This window comes from Topomyia yanbarensis, chromosome 2 (genome assembly GCF_030247195.1).
Source record: "Topomyia yanbarensis strain Yona2022 chromosome 2, ASM3024719v1, whole genome shotgun sequence".
Taxonomy (NCBI): Eukaryota; Metazoa; Arthropoda; class Insecta; order Diptera; family Culicidae; genus Topomyia; species Topomyia yanbarensis.
In genome coordinates, this window is record NC_080671.1 from 297,190,905 (window position 1) to 297,210,556 (window position 19,652).

At 44.0% G+C, this 19,652-nt stretch overlaps 1 protein-coding gene across 10 annotated transcripts in view; it reads right to left on the minus strand.

The window, feature by feature from the left end:
- The window catches only part of LOC131683320 (PDF receptor), a 688,155-nt gene that overhangs the window by 149,385 nt on the left and 519,118 nt on the right, over positions 1 to 19,652 (minus strand). The window lies entirely within an intron of this gene.

The following is a 19,652-nucleotide window of genomic DNA, read 5'->3' on the forward strand; positions in this document are numbered from 1 at the left end:
TACTACCAAGATGGAGCCGCTGCTTACCTGTGGGTCCAGGGGTATTTCCGTACTACGTAGCGTGGCTAGGTACACAAATACACAAAAGCCCGTATCTGCGCTAGTACAGATGAATAAGTGATGATGAAGCGAGCCGCTTCACCAACCAGATGCAGCTCTCCTCACAAGCGCCGACTGTATGCAGCGCAAGCACTACCACCACCAAGGTGGGGTCGCCGCTTACCTGAGACTTCGTTGCCTTCGCACCAACAATCGCGTGGTACCACCACCAAACGACAGCTCTCGCAGCCAACAATCCTGCCTGTCTCCGCACCAACACAGCATCAAACACTGACACGGTACACAAACTTCTAGCCTATTCACGGCTTGCACAGCCCTGGTCTACAGCCACTCATCAAACACAACCTTTCAAGGCGAAGGCTAAAACTGTTATGTGACGATGATTTTGGCGGATTGCACACTGACTTCATCATGTTTGACTGCTGATTATCTAATAAGAGTTGCTTAGGAAATGGTAAGTAAGAATTCATACCAATCCGACCCACATTAAAACCTTAAAAGCATGATAGCCATCATTGCAAGCCGGCCGGAAATTAGGTTCATAAAAATAGACGCACAGAGGGGTAACTAGAACAAATACTTGGCCAATAACCAAAATTTTTTTTTCGATATTTTATTTAGTTATATTTTTATTAGATACATAAAAGCATACTGCATATTGTGGCAAAATAAAAAGTATGCCAAAAATTGCTAAAGAATTTTTGCATGGATGTAAAATGGTGACATTTTAAGGGTTTTTAATCATTTTTTATTATATATCCAGAAAAATCGCTTTCAAATGATGATGACTGTATTAAATAAGACAATATTATAACAAACGTAATTTCGGTTATTTTTAAGCGGAGGTTATACAAATAGTTATTTGTATAACCTCCGCTTAAAAATAACCGAAAATAGTAGTGTTGCTGTTTATTGGACCAGCTCTAAAACATCTTTTTTAAACAAGTTATTCCAAATTTGAATGATAAAAAAGTTACATTATACGGCAAGATCCGGCAAAGTTGCTAAAACAACATTACAAAACAAGATTCCGGCTATTCAAAAAACATTCAATCTCTTCCGATCTTTTGCGATCCACAAATTCCAAGCGATTTGAAAATATAGATATTTTTACTAATTTGAGGTACGCCAAAATGCTGTAGGGTCAAATACTATGGTTGGCAAAATGAATCTTTATGAATATGTGCACAGGTATCCTTTCCTTTTCCTTTTCCACAGACCAACTGTTCATGCAGCGGGAAAAACAAATGTATTCACAAAGATCACATCGAAAATACTAGTATTCGGAAGGTAAGTGGATAGATGTCAAATAGACCCAAAAACCAGTTATTTTCTATTTGTAGTTCATATTAAGGCATAATAACAGCAATAGCCGCAATAAATAGTTTTGGCCAGGATTCGACCCCAGTTACTCCTCTGTGAGACGTGGCGAATTTTCAATTGTATTGGGGCTAATTTCCGATCAACTATTCATTTTTACGGCAATGTTTTCTCGACTAGATCTGTTCGCACCCTCTCATTCTGCTACTATCGGCTGGAAGGCTGATAGCACCCAGTCGTCGCCGGTCTAAGGACCAAATGTCACCAATAGACGGCGTGGATGCATGAGATAGGAAACTTGTGAGAATTTTGTTATCCCACCATTTGACGACCGCAAAATTCAACATAATTTCCTTCCATCGGAAAACTCTGTCCATCATTTATGATTACCAAATCTGTGGCTGCTTACAAACCATCACTGAAAATCTGTAAAATCTGTATTTTAGCCAAAAATCTGTAATCTGTATATACAGAATCGGTTGTAAATTATCTTGAAAAATCAGTAAAATACAGAGTAATCTGTATATGTGGTAACCCTGGTTTAAAGGTTGGCTTCGGCCTAATAGACGTCCACTGACTGTCTAGCATTTTATTTGTCTGGCAAACTGATACCTAAATCTTCGCGTTCCTTTTCCATTTAGCAACAATTCAGGAGGCACACAAGGTAGCAATATGGGTACATTACCGTACACGCTGTTCTTTAAGGATACAGAATATGTGATGTTGGGCCAGAAAAATTGGCCCATGACATCAAACAGAATTTCTATTAGTGCAGTGCAGTTGTATCATTACCAGATCTGCTATAGTAAAACACGTCAGATTGACCAATAGGAACAACACGAAAAGAATAACCACGAGCTGTTTGTAGTAAGAAAGGATCAATGACGAAATGGACTGGTGGTAATGAAAACATGAATATTAGTGATTGATATACTGAATCGTGATTATTCATAATGACAGATTTTGATGCTTTGAAGTTTCGATCGAACAGAGTATTTGTGAAGTAGATTCAAATTATATGCGAATTCTCATATTGTGAAACAACAGCGCATATAGGGAGTATATTATTAAATCACCAGTGCAAGTATTGAGTCATAAGAGTGCATTATTTTTCGGATAGTTGATTGATGTGTTTTAGTAGGTTGCTTTTGATAGCATTGGCGCAAATTTTATATATTAGTGTAATGTTGAAATAGAGCACAACATATTCCAATCATCATTCAAGCGTTCATTATGGTTACAAAATAGTCATACACACACACCGTGAAAGGGTTACAATACATTGCATATTAGAGTTCACACACGCTCATATGTGAACGTAATCTTATCTCGTGATTGTTGAGTTCTACAATATGACGACAGTGAGTCAGTGAGTGAGTGAATTGTCAGTTGCGTTAGTGGCGAGTGCGGCGGGTGCTCGTCTGTTGCATTCGAGCTCACGTGGCACCCATGTAAGCCAACCACCGAGGATTGTCAAACGAGGTTCATCCGGCTCATTTTGCGTGGTTGTGCCGGTTGGTGTAAAACCTAATGGCAATGGTAATTGAATACTTTACGGTGACGTCACAAATGAACTGAGTGTTCATTTTTGACGGTTCGCTTGCACTGTTTGCATGGACTTGGAAAAAATCTTTACGATTTGCTTCGAGCGAATCTAGTCGTCCACAAATTATTCTAGGTCCATGTAGGCAGTGCAATCGAACTGTCTAGAAAAGTGAGGTTAACTGTTTCAGTAAAGAACCTAACTAGGATTCAGGGATGCATTGTCTACCGATCAGGGATACCAGATATATTTTTCTGGTGTCTTCGCATTTAATTGGGAATTGTTTTCAATGACCAGGATTCGGAGTCGGTTGATGTTTTTGAGCGGGAATTCTTCCAAAAACTAGCCAGAATTCCATATTAGCTTTTGAATAGGGCTAAGAAGATTTGTAGACAAACTTTTGTTTTGCCGATTTCTTTTAATTTGCTATAACTTCAACGCAGAAAACATTCGAAATCGCTTCTACGAAGGGTAAAGATGTAAGTTAATGTGTGTTTAGTTTGAAATTTCACTCGGCTTCGCAATAATGAGCGAAGCAAGTTTGTTTTCAGAAATCTCATATTGTATAAAAATTTTGAATTCCGAATTCTGAAAAAATAATAAAAAAGTATTCAAAATATGAAAGTCCTCACTTCTTTTTGAGTGTCTTCGGAATGAAGTCATTTCACGTTGAATTGTACTTATGTTTACATTATTACCATTATTATATTAAACTGTGTCATACATTCATAGTATTTGCAATATATTACATTTACATTGCATATGTATCTACCATGCATTTATGAAATTACAGATTTTAGATCAGGTCTAAAACATTTAAACCTTTAAAGTTGTTATTTTGCCCTTAATCCAATAGCTTCACTTTAGGAAGTAGTATAACTTATTATTATTGTCAACCGTCACGCAAGCGAAACATGTATACTATATATTGCATTATTTTATGATTTTTATATCGTTTCAAATACTTAAAATACCGCAGTTTTCGGTTTCATTACATTGATTTAAATATTAGGTTCATCGATTTACACATTCCTATTTTATACTAAGTATATACTGTTGGGGCGACTTACTTTATGGTGTTCCGGTCGAAGGTTTTTCTTCCGTCTGTGGTAAGACGGCCCAGAATGATCGTCGGTGATGTCCTAATCCAAAGTTTCTCCAGACTTATTCTCACTGCACGGGAGCCTTTCTTCACTAGTAAACTAGCATCGATCGTTCACTGCACTCGCGAGATTATTCGGTAATCTACACTGTCCAGTTGCACTCGTTGATAATCTTTATTATCACCTTTTATCGGGGTTTTCACAAGGCCAATATTTTACCAATTCTCATTCGCGACGACGGACTATTCACTTTGGGTACGTACGCACTGTCTTGATCGGGGTATCAATCACAATTGCCTTTGTCAGCTGATTTTGCGTAATCTGTCTCACACGGTTTCGTTTACAACGATCGCTTTCTGTGTGCTAGTGTGGTGTATGATCGCTGCGCTGATCGGTACGCAGTTTATGCTACATTGCGGGATTGTGTGCCTTTTAATAGGGTGGCGCACTTATCTGCTTGCGGTTTATTATGCAAGATTTAGATCAATACTGCTTGTCTAAGTTCACACGATTAAGTTTAGTTTATAGATTTTAGGTGTTTAATTAATTCAATTAGGCTTAATTACTTTAAATTTGGGTTTGGGTAGTTCATTAGAATTTCTCGAAAAATTCAAGCATCAACATTCCGGCCGCCTTGAAGTAGCTCGGATACTTCAAAATACACTTGCTTCTTCTGCGGGCGACGAAACGGCTGAGAGGAGCCAAGAACGCTGACGTGGTCAGAAACCAGTTTGATGTATGTTGGAGGATAAATGGAGATCGCGGTTAACACTTTCATTGACCCACGGTTGCATATAGGTGCTCCAATGTATACTGGCCTGTTATAGTCTGTATCACAAACAGAAACCGGTCTGGTTAGTGAGATTTCCGATGACGACAAGTCTACCACGGTTTCCAGGATCAAACGAGACTTTCTTTGAAAACGAGTGTGACACATGTGGTGAACGGGGTCACGTCCTGCTACCACCCAAAACTTCTGACGCAGAGAGATTCGCATCATTTGCGGTCTTGTATGCAGCATGAGGTAGTATTTGGGCAGCAGTATGTATAGCAGACGCTTCACAAGCAGGACTATCGGGTACTTAACGGCGACGTGCTTGAGCCTCCCACCGACCCTGGTGATGCCGTTTTGGTACAGCTTCGGATGCTGCCACTTCAACAACGCTATGAGGGGATCACGGCGGGCTACTTCTATGAACTCTCTTGAGAATATCTCTACGCGACATAAGGCTAGATCAGCCTCGCGTTGTTCGTTTGTCGAATGAGACTCAAACGGGTCTAATTTGGTCTTCTGGGGGCAGGTTGAACGAGCTGCTTATCGTTGACGGAATGTGCTGACGACATTTTACCCGACGCGTCGAAAACAACTCGGACCTTCGTGGTTGTGCTGGATTCCTTGAACACAGGATGGTGCGGGAGGTAGCAGTGCGGGTTCACATCGTCTACTGGATCGATGAACTTCTTCATGTGTGCCATTCGTGTGTATTCGTTCATAAACTTGCAGTATGCGTCCTTGGTGGGTATGTCACGCTCTAGTCGCTTCTCAGGGCTCAGGAAACGACGTTCGGCGATGGCTCTGGATTCGCCGAGATTGATTAGCGGATCATGGGTGAGTGGCAAACAAACGAGATAACGACCGGACGAATCGCGAGTGGTGGTGATAGCGTAAAGTTCTTCACACTGTTTTTCTTCTACGGAATACGCAGAAAACGAGTCAACAGCTTCTAGATCCCAGAATTTCTGCACCACTTGTTCTGAGCTTCGATCGACAGTGGTCAGATGGCAGACGCGATGAACGGTGGGATGATCGATGGATATCTTCCCGGAAACAGTCCATCCAAACACTGTTTCTATTAGCAACGGTAATCCCTCTCCCAGGGAACGCTTGCTGCCAGGATGCAGCTCGTGGTACGCTTTACCACCGACAACCATGTCAATGTCGGATGGAATATGGAATCTGGGGTCTGCCAACGACAACTTGGGAATATTCCACGCGGAAATGTCGATCGGAGCGGTTGGAAGGTTGACCGTCGATCTCTTGAGGATCAGGAACTTAAGCTTGGTGGAGTACGGTGTCGACTTCGACTTGATCCTAGCAGTCAATTGGCACTTGATCTGCTTGGTGGATTCACCTATACCAGCTACTGCGATATCCACCTTGGTGCGTCGAAGATCCAGGGAATTTGCAAGCTTGTTGGTGATTAAGTTGCACATGGATCCTGAATCTAGCAGTGCGCGTACGGGTATTTCCTTGCCGTTTCGATCTACGACGAGGAGGCAAACCGTTTCCAGCAAAACTGTGCTGTGTTCAGCCTGGACCGACAGGCTCACTTGGCTGTTCGAATTCGCCGAGCTGAAAGGGTCAGCGATGGCGGACGTCGAGGGAAGAGGCTGACTTGCTGCCAAGACAGGAGTAGATTGCATGTTCGACGGTATTGGCTCGTGCAGCAGGGAGTGGTGTTTTTCATGGCAGTTACGGCAGGAGAACACGGAGGTACAGTTCCTGGCTTGGTGTCCAGTACGGAAGCAATTCCAGCATAGGCGTTTCTGGGAAACCAGCTCACGACGCTGGCAGATGGACATCTCGGAAAATGCTGGACATTGGAAGAGCAAATGCTTCTCCGGATAGGCGAGACACGGCAGAGCACTTGAGCTCGATTCAACGGTGGCTGCCTTGCATGCCACCTTGAACGGCTGCGGGGTTGGAATGGAACCGGCCACCTTGGCTGTAACCGGTTGTTGGGACCGATATCGCAGATCGGTTATGACGGACGTCAGCATACGGGCACGTTGGTAGAGGAAATCGATCAGCATATCGTAGGTTACATCGTCGTTATTGCTGGTTTTCTCCTCCCAAGCACGTAGCGTAGTTGGATCCAGCTTGTAACAAAGGAGGTTGACCAACGGGGTGTCCCAATAATGAACTGGCTCGCTTAACTTTGCCAAAGCCCTTACATGCCGGTGGAAATCGTCAGCCAAAGCGTGAATTTCATGGGGACTTTCTTGATTGACCGGTGGGAGGTCGTACAGAGCTCGGAAGAGCTGACGCTTCAGGAACCGCTTGTTGTCATACCGCTTCAGCAATGCTTCCCAAGTCGATGCGTAGTTGTCCGCTTCTACGTCTACGGACTCGAATGGTTTTCGGGCTTCTCCCTCTAATGACTGCAACAGGTACTGCAGCTTCGCAACCGTCGGCATATCTGTGTTGTTGTGGATCATCGACGTATATGTGCCGCGGAATGCGAGCCATCGCGAGAAATCGCCGTTAAACTTAGGTAGGTCGATCTTGGGTAAGCGTAGGTGAAACGAGGAAGAAACGTGAGCAGGGGTCGCCATTGTGCTGTTCAGCATGGTTTGGTTGGGATCAGCAGCACGATTCGACAATAGAAAACCTTTGACTCTGCAATACCGCGTCTCGAAATCCATGCGCTCTTCCAGGTGGGTATCTAACATCTCTGACTTATCGTACAGCAAATTTTCTCGCAAACAGAAAATTATCAAAAAATCCTGTTCCGAGTTGGCGCAAATCAGCCGCGATGACAAAAGTTCGCAATTAACTGCAGCGATAGCGTCCAAAATGGCATTAACGGTATGCACCTTCGGGGGCTGGGACGGGCAGTGTCTTTGCCGTAGCGTCGCGTCTGCAGCAATTTGTAATGGTGTACTCACCGCACCAATCCTTTATGGTTGGGGTTTCCTCCGTATCTGGCTCGAAGGACCAATGTTGGGGCGACTTACTTTATGGTGTTCCGGTCGAAGGTTTTTCTTCCGTCTGTGGTAAGACGGCCCAGAATGATCGTCGGTGATGTCCTAATCCAAAGTTTCTCCAGACTTATTCTCACTGCACGGGAGCCTTTCTTCACTAGTAAACTAGCATCGATCGTTCACTGCACTCGCGGGATTATTCGGTAATCTACACTGTCCAGTTGCACTCGTTGATAATCTTTATTATCACCTTTTATCGGGGTTTTCACAAGGCCAATATTTTACCAATTCTCACTCGCGACGACGGACTATTCACTTTGGGTACGTACGCACTGTCTTGATCGGGGTATCAATCACAATTGCCTTTGTCAGCTGATTTTGCGTAATCTGTCTCACACGATTTCGTTTACAACGATCGCTTTCTGTGTGCTAGTGTGGTGTATGATCGCTGCGCTGATCGGTACGCAGTTTATGCTACATTGCGGGATTGTGTGCCTTTTAATAGGGTGGCGCACTTATCTGCTTGCGGTTTATTATGCAAGATTTAGATCAATACTGCTTGTCTAAATTCACACGATTAAGTTTAGTTTATAGATTTTAGGTGTTTAATTAATTCAATTAGGCTTAATTACTTTAAATTTGGGTTTGGGTAGTTCATTAGAATTTCTCGAAAAATTCAAGCATCAACATATACTAAATGCCTAGCACATCTAAGATTTAATCTTTTCAATAATCTTTTATAATTAAATACAATTCATAAACCATAGAATACAATCCATAATTCATAGGAAAAATATAGAACAACACGAATTACCTAAATTATCATACTTAAGTTTTTATTTTGCATTATTTGCCAATTTCAGGACTATCTTCGTCCGTGTCTCTTGTCACCTATTTTTGGAGGGTTATTTGTAAAACGTACGACCATGGCAATGCAACTATTTTTCCCGATCGTATCTTATTGGAAATAAGTAGTAGGCTTAGTTTTGTCCCCGCGGGAGAATAATTATTTGAGGGTGAGCAGAGGGTGGGCAGGAGTCGGGAATGAGAGGGGCAGTTTTTTCCCAAACCGTGTGTTGGATCTTCATCGAGGTCAATCAGAAATACTGTAACAACATTCTACATAACCTCATTGATTTTTATGGGGATCTGACGCGCGGTGTGGGGGGGGGGGACTACTTTTTTCGTTTTGGATTTTTGTCCATTCTCTGTCCAGCCTTAAATAAATATTTAAACGACATTCATAGTTCTGCTGGAGATCGCAAACCTGAAGACTTTGATTTAAAATTAAAAGACAAAGCGCGCGAGTAGTTAGTTAAATCACAATATCTAACAAGATATATTCTAATTAATTTCCCTACCTACTGACACCAATCCTCTTTTGCGACGCTTGAGGATGATGCAGAGAATTTCTCGGTCATAATAGTCACAAGTGTTGAGCTGACATTCCTTTCCGTCCCAAAATTGACCTGCATGGGCGTGGCTATCTACGTTATTGGTCGTACTACAATTTTAGTCTCTCTAGGTTGCACGTTGAATATGGTATACTACTCCAAAGTTTCATAAAATTCGTTCAATATGCAATTTCTACAGGCTTTGATCAATCACGGGAAACTCACGGGCGGTCAACTAAGCTTAGCAAAACTAAGCTTTTGGCATATTGTAGTTTTGAATTTGTAAGTTAGTTTAGTTTTTCATTATTTTAATCTTTTTTTTTTTTTATTCATTTCGTTTATTTGATAGGCACAAATGCGTTAGCTTGGCGGTGCCAAATTCTTTTGTTTTTACATTTTGTATATTTTAAAACTAGGAGGTTACAATGTTGAAATATTTTTTTTAAAAAGAAAAATTTTACAGCTATCTTAAGACTAGAAATAAGATTCTATATACAAGAGAGGGGGCGAAAGATTTTTTTTATGAAAAAATTTTAAAACAAGGAATTCAATAGTAATAATTTTTAGGAAATATTTACAGTTATCTTAAAACTAACAATATAGTTTGGTACACAAAAGGGGGAACAAATATTTATGAGAAAATTCGCAGGTGTTTTAAGACTAGGGATACAATTCTATTTACAAGATGGGGGACAATAGTTTTAACAAAGAGGTAAAATTACAACTATCTTAAAACTAGGAATACAGAATACAAATTTGAACTTTTTTAGCGGAGACTTATGCTTGGTCAAGATATTCAGAGGGGGGCTGTAGAAGCAGTTGTATCAAGGACAGGGGAGAGAAAGCGTAGATGGTGACCGGGAGAGAAGAGCAAAACTTGCAACTTTCGCTCAAACGGGAGATCAGCGAAAGATTACCGCCTCAGTCTAGTAGGTCGGATTGGCGGATGGTATTCTTCGGACCCGCGGCGAATCCTTCAAAAGTCATCGGACATTGAGTCGCTCTCGCTTCAGTTTCCGTAGTGGTAAGTGCGACGGCGGTTACATAGTTGCAGTCTGGAGCTGATCGGTCCCACAAGGCAAGAGAAAGCTTCTAAAACGAGAAATAAAAAGAGAGGGGCTAAATTGGGATATTTGTCGTTTTTATGAAAGTATAAATAAGGGACATATAGGGGAAATCACGATTTGCCAGTATATCTCGGACTGGGACATTGGGTGGTCTACCTCGGGCCCGAAGGGAATCCTTTAACTGAGACCTGGCGTCCAAGTACCCGGCGCATACCCAGACAACGTGCTCGATGTCGTGATAGCCCTCGTCACAAGCGCACAGACTACTCTCCGCAAGCCCAATACGCCGCAGATGCGCATCCAAGGTGTAGTGGTTGGACATAAGTCGGGACATTACACGAATAAAATCCCGACCCACATCCATCCCCCTGAACCAAGGCTTCGTTGATACCTTTGGGATAATGGAATGTAGCCATCGTCCAAGTTCACCATTGCTCCACGAGGTTTGCCAACTGTTGAGTGTCCTCTGACGACAAATACTAAAAAATTCGTTGAAGCAGATTGGTCTTTCGTATATGTCACCATTTAATGCGCCCACCTTTGCTAATGAGTCGGCCTTTTCATTGCCCGGGATAGAGCAATGAGAGGGGACCCAAACAAAGGTAATTTGATAAGATTTTTCAGATAACGTACACAAGGACTCCCGTATCTTCCCCAGGAAATATGGGAATTGCTTTTTGGGCTTCATCGCACGAAGAGCCTCGATGGAGCTGAGGCTGTCCGAAATGATGAAGTAGTGATCTGTGGGCAGAGTGTCGATGATCCCAAGGGTGTACTGAATTGCAGCTAACTCTGCGACGTAAACTGAAGCGGGATCATTGAGCTTGAATGAAGCGGTGATAGTATTGTTGAAGATACCGAAGCCAGTGGACCCATCGAGATTTGATCCGTCAGTGCAGAACATTTTGTCACAGTCGACTTCTCGGAATTTATTATAAAATATATTGGGGATCACTTGCGGGCGTATATGGTCCGGGATTCCACGAATCTCTTCCTTCATGGATGTGTCGAAGAATACAGTAGAATCAGAAGTATCTAGGAAACGGACACGGTTGGGATTGTACGAAGAAGGATTGATGCTCTGTGCCATGTAGTCGAAGTACAAGGACATAAAACGGGTTTGAGAATTAAGCTCGACGAGCCTCTCGAAATTTTGAATTACCAACGGGTTCAGAATGTCGCATCGGATGAGCAATCGATATGAGAGTTCCCAAAATCGATTTTTTAGCGGAAGAACTCCCGCCAGCACTTCGAGACTCATCGTATGGGTCGAGTGCATGCAACCCAAGGCAATGCGCAAGCAACGATACTGGATTCTCTCCAGTTTGATGAAGTGTATGTTCGCAGCGGAGCGGAAACAGAAACACCCGTACTCCATCACCGACAATATCGTTGTTTGGTACAACCTGATCAGGTCTCCTGGGTGAGCACCCCACCATGTTCCAGTTATTGTTCGGAGAAAATTGATCCTTTGTTGGCATTTCTGTTTCAGATACCTAATGTGACATCCCCAGGTACCTTTAGAGTCGAACCAGACCCCGAGATATTTAAATGTGAAAACCTGGTTGATCGTTGCACCCATTAATAAAAGCTGGAGTTGCGCCGGCTCACGCTTCCTAGAAAAAACAACCAACTCAGTTTTCTCCGTGGAGAACTCAATACCCAGCTGAAGAGCCCAAGCAGACAAATTGTCCAAGGTATTTTGTAATGGTCCTTGCAAATCGGCAGCTTTGGGCCCTGTAACAGAGACCACGCCGTCGTCTGCAAGTTGCCTTAGCGTGCATGAATTGGCAAGACAATCGTCAATGTCATTCACGTAGAAATTGTAGAGCAGGGGACTTAGACATGAGCCCTGGGGAAGACCCATGTAGCTAAATCGCGATGTTGTTAAATCGCCATGCGAAAAGTGCATGTGCTTTTCAGACAACAGGTTTAGCAAAAAGTTATTTAAAATTGGTGAAAGACCATGCTGGTGCAGCTTCTCTGACAGAATGTTGATAGAAACTGAGTCAAAAGCCCCCTTAATATCCAAGAAGACTGATGCCATCTGCTCTTTGTTAGCATAGGCCATTTGGATTTCTGTAGAAAGCAACGCAAGGCAATCGTTCGTCCCTTTGCCTTTGCGGAAGCCAAATTGTGTATCTGACAGTAAGCCATTTGCTTCAACCCAATTGTCGAGGCGAAACAAGATCATTTTCTCGAACAACTTCCGAATACAGGACAGCATTGCAATCGGCCGATATGAGTTGTGGTCGGAGGCTGGTTTTCCTGGTTTTTGGATGGCGATGACCTTCACTTGCCTCCAGTCATGAGGGACAATGTTACCCTCAAGAAACTTGTTAAATAAATTCAACAAGCGCCTTTTTGCAGTGTCAGGTAGATTCTTCAGCAAGTTGAATTTGATTCTGTCTAACCCTGGGGCGTTATTGTTGCATGATAAGAGAGCAAGTGAGAACTCCACCATCGAAAACGGCGTTTCGTTCGCGGTATCGTGAGGAGACGCGGCGCGGTACGTTTTCTGTACCGGGACAGAATCCGGACAGATCTTCTTGGCGAAAGCAAATATCCAACGGTTTGAATATTCCACGTTCTCGTTGGTACTATTACGGTTACGCATACGTCGAGCCGTACCCCAAAGAGTGCTCATCGCTGTTTCTCTCGTTAACCCGTCGACGAACCGGCGCCAATAACTAAGTTTTTTGGCTTTCATTAGACTCTTCATTCGCCTTTCTAACGACGCGTACTGTAGATAGCTAGCGGGTAACCCGTCTTCCCGGAAGGCCTTATATGCAGTGGACTTTTCCGCGTACAGCTCTGAGCACTCTTTATCCCACCACGGGGTGGGAGACCGTCCATGGGTATTCGCGCTGGGTACTGGTTTAGTCTGAGCTTGATTCGCACTGTCGAGAATCAAGCCAGCCAATAACCTGTACTCTTCCTCCGGAGGAAGTTCTTGAGTGGATTCGATTTTAACGGATATCGCGGTCGCGTAACTCTTCCAATCAATGTTCCGTGTGAGGTCATACGAGACATTGATTGTTTCCGATGGTCTTGAACCGTTATTAATTGAAATCACGATAGGCAAATGATCGCTACCGTGGGGATCAGGGATCACCTCCCACATGCAATCTAACTGTAGCGATGTCGAGCAAAGCGACAAATCCAACGCGCTTGCGCGTGCTGGTGGTGTAGGAATCCGCGTCATTTCTCCCGTGTTTAAGATGGTCATGTTGAAATTATCGCAAAGATCTTGGATTAATGTTGATCTATTATCATCATGAAGACAGCCCCATACCGTACCGTGCGAGTTAAAGTCTCCCAGAACTAGCCGCGGTGCCGGTAAGGATTCCGTGATATTACAAAGCGTTCGGTGCCCTACCGAGGCTCTAGGAGGAATGTAGATGGAAGCAATGCAAAGGTCTTTACCTTTGATTAAAACTTGACAAGCGACAATTTCAATGCCTGGTGTCGAAGGGAGGTTAATTCGGTTGAAAGAATAGCACTTTTTGATCCCCAAAAGTACTCCTCCATAGGGGTTTTCTCGATCCAGACGAATTATATTAAAGTCGTGGAAGTTGAGATTTATATCGGAAGTTAACCAAGTTTCACATAATGCGAAAGCATCACATTTTAAACTATTTAGTAAAAATTTAAAGGAATCGATTTTCGGGAGGATACTTCTGCTGTTCCACTGTAGAACAGTGATCGAATCGGTTACCTCGTTCGATGACTTAGCCATCGAAGGATACGATCGCTGCAAGGAGGGGCCATTTAGTAGTCAACTGCTTCAAAAATGTTTGCACTATAGGGAGAAAACGTATCAGAAGGCTTTTAAGAGGATCAGTAACATTGAAAGCTGTGAAAATTAAGTCCACTATGTCAGAAAATTTCATTAGTCCGCTACTGGACTGAGTATCTGTTTGAAAAAAGGGGACACTTGGGGTTTTTGGTGTCCCTGGAAGTGGTGGGTACTCCTTGTTAGAATTAATATTTCCAAGTCCTGGAGCAAATTGCTTCGGCTTTTGTGCATCACTTCCGTTGGATTTATTGATTGCGGTTGGCGCACTCTGAGTGGACGACACCTTGGCACCCTTACGAGGCAATGTAGGGGAGGCTAGATTTCTCCTCTTCCTGGATTCCCCTGAGTTAACCAATGATGTTCCCTCTTGTGGGTCGTCAGATTCTTGCTCAACGCCAGCCAAAAGAGCAAAGGAATTTTCGGAAGGGACAGATGGCGAAGCATTCTTTAGCATTTCTGCATAAGAGTGCCTCGAGCGATCCTTAAGGGAGCGCTTAATTTTATCCCCGCGCTGCTTGTACGCCGGGCATGACTTAAGAGCATGCGGAGGGCCCCCGCAGTAAATACACTTCTCAGTTTCTCCACCGCAAGCGTCATCCTCATGCTCTCCCTCGCATTTGCCGCACCGTTTTTTATTGCCACAATAAGTGGCTGTGTGGCCCAGTTGCTTGCAATTGCTGCAGTTCATTACCCGCGGTACAAATAGGCGAACAGGTAGGCGAACCTTATCCAGGAGGACATAGTTGGGAAGAGCAGATCCGGAGAAAGTCACCCGAATCGAGTCTGACGGAGAATAAGTTGTCTTATCATCTTCAGTTTTTGCGGAATACAATTGCTTGCATTCCAGAATTTTCACCTTTTGAAGTGAAGGGTCCTTAAAGCAGCCAACCCCGTACTTCAACAGGTCTTCGCACTTTAGACCCGGTTCGGCGACGACCCCATCGATCTCCACAACTCTACAAGGCACATACACTTTGAATTGCTTCGTAAAACGCTCGCTGCGAGCAATCTGGTTTGCCTGGTCGAGATCATTTACTATAACGCGTATCTTATTAGCTCGAACACGTGTTATCTGAGCCACGGACGGGTAGTTGGCAGTCAGCTCCCGTGAGATTTCTAGAATATTGGGCGATTTCGTGTTGGGCCGGAAATACACCACCCAGGGTCCAGTCGAACTGGCTGGGTATGTTTTAATACGGGGAGGACTGGGGGAATCAGGGGAGGGAGTAATTTCAGGTTTATCCGGTATATCCATGGGAATATCATTCCCATCCAATGTTACTTCGCCCTCGGCCATTTAGGCACGAGGATAACACGTGGTGTAAACGAGAGATGAAACTTATATTCAGGGGAAAGGGCAGAAGTAGAGACCGATCGGGGAAAGGGAAATGAAAGAAAAAAAATACTTAGCTTATATAGCGGCGATTCCGGCTATTCTGGTATTCACTTCACCAGCCTGGGCACCGGCGAACAAAGACTGCCTCGAACAATGGTTGACCTTCACTGACAATTTATTCTTGTTCACTTTATGCACAGCACCAGAAAACGAACTGCTTCGATCGAGAGCTCGGAGGGTTATGATTATTTTAATCTTGTTCTAGTTGTTAGCATAAAAACACGCGCGCGTCATCTGTTGTATGTTCGACATACAAATTCGGTCGTTTCAGGTACTTAGGTGGTACTGTTTTTATACCATTCAAAATGCACTTCAGTTGACATAACAACGCGCGCGAATAAGGATAGCATATGAGTTCACATCGTATTAAATTATTTATGGGGAAAGAAACTTATACATAATTATCATTTCATGTCTTATAATAATTAATACCAAAGTTTACACACGATTAATAATACTTGTATCACGGTCTCTTCAAGGTATTAGCATATTTTTTAGATAAATGTCTCGAAGCAGTAAACGTAATTGCTTTTTATTATATCATATTGCTCTTGGAATATCGTGTTTCGCCGGAATACAGAAGAAAGTAATAATAAAATCGTTGACAGTTGATTCAATTAAACATAAGCATCACTCCCGACAGGCGGCTGTCCGGAGTTGAAGTTGCATTTTTTATAAACCGTGCATTTCCGAATTAATTCAATAAACGATAAATCTATCATAATTTCTCGGCAGCCGGGTGCCCAGATCAATAAGAACATGATAACAGTTATGAGACTGACATAGATCGTATCACTTATCAAGGTGAATCCAGATTTTGTCTAACTCTATACCCCACCCTACTAACAAAAACACCTTCCCGTGGCAAACGTGGAGATGCAGAGGTATACACGGTCTCCATAACAACGTTTGTTACACTAACATTCCTTTCCTTCCCCGATGACTGTAAGGACGTGGCCGGCGCCGTTATTGACATTTCAACGTATAGAACTCACGAAACGTGCACATTGAGGATGGATAGCTACTCCCAGGCTCCATTCGTTGATTCTCTGTGCAATTTCGCTTGTTCTGGTCAATCACGGAGTAGCAACTACGAATTGTACGGTCATCATGCTCATGCTCATGCTCAGAAAGGATCAATGACGAAATGGACTTGCTGAAGATTAGTAGAGAAACAAAATAGTGATTGCATTCATGGATGGTGTAAGTGTTAAAAAATGAGTTTCCAAAATTCGACACTATTTTGCCAGGAAGGTCCCCCCCCCTTTGTCAGCCAGCTGGAGCCGCATATGCTTATGGAAGCCACTTCTCCGTATCTTGACATAAACTTGTTAATCACGATGTCAGGGACGTGTGGAGATAATTCGTGTAAGCATATCTCTTTAGAGCTCTTGCCTATATATGTACGGAGATGATATTGTTAACGTGGCAGCTTTCGTTGGTGTGCTGCACGTTGGTCCGCTAAACAAACGAGTGTGCTTCTTAATGTTTGATATGGTGCATTTGCAGGGCATTAACTTCTCCCGAATTGAGCACAATCTGCACATTTAGTAATTGTTTCACTTCCCGAGTAGCTGGTCTTACACGACAGTTCCAAATATCAATGGCAACACAATTCGCCTGCAGTCGTTTTTGCGGTGTATATAGCGCAACGATTTTTAGTTTCTACTCTGGGCGAGATGAGAAGGTAGACTGACCTTAATTGACCAATGATTACAATGGATAATTTTTGTATTTGTATAGCACGTTCAAGGAATTTTTCTTTTAAAAGTGCATTGTGTTGAGATAGAACGGTAATTTTGGGACTCGACAAAGATGCGTGTGATGTCTATAAGACCCTAAATATAATGTGCGAAATAAAGCAATCAAATCAGTTCAGTTCATCCAGCAGTTGCAGTACTCGATTGCCCACTGCACCAGCAGACAAAGAGAGGAAGAGGAAGGGTTGGTACGCAGAGCTTTCACCATTCATTCGAATTCAATCCGAACGAACCACAATACAGTTCTGTATAACGCTAGCCTTCGCCCCAACCGAATGAATCGCCGCTATTGACACCGAAGCAACAGCACGAGGAAACAGAGACAGGAACGAATATGTTCGTACACACTTGCATGTGTCCGCTAGCGGATCTCAATAGTAGCATGTCTGTAATAACCTACGTACTTGGAACTAATGAGAACCAGATCTACAGGTCCAAAGCCCTGCTAAAGGAGGATGGTTGTGATGATCTGGGCTGCGGTCACCACGTAAGGCAAAATAGGTCATATCCCCAAGTCCAAGGCGTGAAGCGACCCGTGCCGAGGGATGAGTGATCGAGGGGGTGAAAAAGATGCTCGATCGTTAACGGAGCCTGTGGGGTACCTGGGCAACCCCCACAGTAAGCGTCCCTTACCACGTTACTGCGGAGCTCTGGCGTGGTGGACCTTTCTTTCTCGCGCGACTCGTGGGATCAATGAGCGACGTGAAAAACAAAAATAATATTAAAAAACTCTTACTGTTGACGTTTCAGCTTACTCGATTATAATTTCAGCCATCTTCAGAACTCTTTACAATAAAAATACAAAAAAATACAATAAATTTTACAGATCACAATTTACGTTAAAAACGATCACGACTTACATTTAACCCCATTCGCCTCTTGCTATCGCTGGGGGAAACAACTTTAAACTAAACCTACAGCGTCGTTGCTCCCTCGTCTCCTGTGAATTGCTGCGTTGATCGTAGCTTGTTGAGAAGTCCATTATACGTGCTAGAGCTCTAGCTGCGTCACAGCTCTCTCCTCTCGCAGGTTGATGTGGAGAACCTCAGCAGTCAGCCTATTGGAATCATTGTTGATTCTCTCCAATACACGCGTTCTGTTGAAATCGAACTGATGTCCACACTCTCTCGCATGCTGCGTTAGGCCGGTTATAGAGGTGCTCGTGCGAATTGAATTTTTATGCTGGGCAATGCGTTTTTCCAGAGTTTGCGATGCCTGTCCTATGTACTCCCTATTGTCGCATCCACCACACGGAATGCTGTAGACCACATTGGTCTGTTGCATCTTTGGGATCCTGTCCTTCAACATAGTAAAGATGGTGTTTTTAATTTTGTCGGTCGGTTGGTACGCTGCGATGATGTCATTCTTGCGTAACACTTTTCCTATCTTCTCGCTTAGGCAGGGGATGTATGGGATGGAAATGTACTTAGCTATTTGCTCGTCTGTACTCCTGGTTTGCAGTGTGTTGTATAGTGAGTGTACCCTCTGTTTCAGTACACGCTTTATGAAGTGTTCCGGGTAGTTGTTGTTGCACAGGATATCCGACGCTTCTTTTATGCTTACCTCTCTGCGATGCGGGGAAGAGAGAGGTGGCCTCCAAGAGGGAGGGAAGGGAGAAGGCCGACATAGGTACCCAGACAGGGGCTTTCCCCTTCCCCTTCTATGGAGCAGCCAAGTCGCTCGAAGCCGCGGCTGAGTTCCCCTCAAAGTGTCAGGGCAAGGGCAAGGGCAAGCGCAAGACGGTTACGAACGCGAAGCGCCCTAGGAAGTCACCAGGCGAGGGTGCAAAAACCAACACCATACGGCGTGTAACCGTCACGGCCAAACGCCGTTTGGTGGAGGTAAACCGGGACGCAAATGACCCCGCCGGGCAGAAAGAAGGCACCAGCAACTCGGCGCAACCGGGGCAGGGGGGGGCGTAAACCCCTGGTCACTAAGAAGAAGCCGACACCGACACCGGATGCACCGCGGCCCGCGAAGAAGGCCAAGGACAGAGGCGAGGCCTTGTGGTTAAAGACCGACAAAGACAAATACGCCGACGTTCTAAAGTCGATTGGGGCGGCCGAAAGCCTCTCGGCCCTCGGGCAAGACGTGCGCAGCGTGAGATGCACCAATACAGGCGAAATGCTTTTGGCGCTGAAGGGAGGCGCACAATCCAGTGCTATCTATAAGGCCTTGCCTCAAGAGATCCTGGGTGAAGGCGCCCAGGGCGGACGGGTCTGGGATGGTGGCAATCTGTACAACGGGACGGTTTCCGGTTCAAGAGGTAATACACTCCTCCGCCGAGGGCGATTGCCAAGATCAATGGTGTGTTCTATTGTAGCCGCTACGCTCCACCAAGGTGGCCCATATGATGATCGACAGGCTCTCGTCAGACCTAGTGGGCCGGAAACTGGTAGTTATAGCGGGAGACTTTAACGCTTGGGCAGTAGAGTGGGACAGCCGCTGAACAAATAGCAGAGACCAAGCGCTAATGGAAGCACTTGCGAAACTCGATATTGCGCT